The sequence below is a fragment of the Trachymyrmex septentrionalis genome, unplaced genomic scaffold, assembly GCF_001594115.1.
Source record: "Trachymyrmex septentrionalis isolate Tsep2-gDNA-1 unplaced genomic scaffold, Tsep1.0 scaffold213, whole genome shotgun sequence".
NCBI lineage: Eukaryota > Metazoa > Arthropoda > Insecta > Hymenoptera > Formicidae > Trachymyrmex > Trachymyrmex septentrionalis.
The window spans coordinates 169,462-171,320 of NW_017305321.1; the positions used below are offsets into that span (position 1 = coordinate 169,462).

Below are 1,859 nucleotides of genomic sequence, written 5' to 3' on the forward strand. Positions count from 1 at the left end.
GACTATAAGTCTAGATCTATAATAGGTGTTTAAAGCCTTAAGCCGTAAGAAATTGACCAACTACAGTCAAATACGAGGAGAATAATTGATTGTGATTCGTCCATTTCTTACGGCTTGAGACCGCCGGAATTAAAGCTTAAAAATCTATTGTAGATCCAGAGTTATCGATCAGGAAAGAATATGGCGCGATCAATGCAGTCGAAATTTCATTCAGGCGTAATATAACTTAAATGTAACGGAACGGAAAAAAAAGAATTAGCCCGGATCCTCATACGGGCAACAGCGCTTTGACACTGAACGCTGATTGGTGAAAACCAGGTGATAAAGGTAAATTTTACCCCCGGCTTTTCACCAATCAGCGCTCTGTGTTAAAGCGCTGTTGTATGAGGATCGGACTTACTTTAAGCATCGACGAGATACTTGTAAAGATCGACATCCTTACGAGAATGCGCGTCCTTGTGAATATTGAAGTGATTAAGAGTTAAAAACTAATAATATTGTACTAATTTTATGATTTATTAGTTTAATAGACGTATTTATGCATTTATAACTCAACAACACTCGATTTTTTTTAAATTGTGATTTTAGTGTTATCGTCAAAGTTTGATTATCAACCGAGATGATAACTGCAGATACCGACGAGATACTATTAAAGACCTACGGCCCTAGGCTTCTATTCTTTGAAAAGTTTCGCCAGAGAGAATCTCTGGTATTGCATATAAAAACTAGGGAAATGCTATAATATATGTGACGTATGCTATAATATTTCTCTAGTTTTTCATATGCGATACTTTTCAAGAATAGGGGCCCTGGAATAATTGAAGAACGATGATGTTATCGACAATTAATAAAATTTATGATTATTAACATAAATATTTCAGTGATACATTATTAAATTCGTGATTTTTTATTATATAATAGCTGTATAAATAAATATGCATACTTTTAATGATATAATATCTTATATGTATATTGCCGAAAAATTATAATTTTTCCTCTACAGTTATCATCTTTATTAAACTCGGGTGATATCATTAAAATCATAGTTTTAAATAAAAATCTTATTAACAACATTATTATGTTTTAAACATATATACATGTCTACAAAATTAATAAATTATATGAAATTAGTACCATATTACTATAGTTTATTACTCTTAATAATTTAAATTTTAACAGGCATGCGAATTTTCATAAGCACCGAGGGTCTTTAACAGTATCTCGTTGATGCTGCAGAGAAAAATTGTAATTTTTTTGCAATATAAGATATTATAGCTTGAAAAATATGCATATTTATTTATGGAACATTTATATAATAAAAGAATCATGAATTTTAAAATGTATTAGCCACTCAGCAAACGAGAATGGATTAAAATGAATTGAAATTTTTTTCTATTTAAATGCGTATTTTTAATAGCAAATACTTTTTTTAGGATTTAATTGGATTCAATTGGATGCAATTGGATTGAAAAACTGTATTTTCTATTCAAAATTTTGAATTGAACAGTATTTACAATGCACAGAAAAAGCTAATATTATTTTTAAATTAAAAGGCATAGAGATATACTCCATGCAATTCCTATAAATGAATAAAAATGCATTTAGGATTGAAAAGCATTCATTTTAACATTCGTGAATCAATATTTCTGAAAATCTGAGTCCATTTCAATTCATTTCAATCAATTCTCATTTGCTGGAAATGACATCAACGACTATCGTTTAAGAGTTACAGAATCGGCCCCTTAAACGAATCCATTGTTTCTATTGTGCTGTATTGTACTACAATGCTGCCGGGAATTCCCCACTTGATATAACCGAAAGATTTTTTCTGCCTGGCAAAGAGAAAAGGAAGAAGGGGT

General features: G+C 30.3%; 1 protein-coding gene across 1 annotated transcript in view; it reads right to left on the bottom strand.

Moving 5' to 3' along the window:
• LOC108748183 (MAP/microtubule affinity-regulating kinase 4-like) overlaps positions 1-1,859 on the bottom strand; it is a 296,086-nt gene that overhangs the window by 2,925 nt on the left and 291,302 nt on the right. The window lies entirely within an intron of this gene.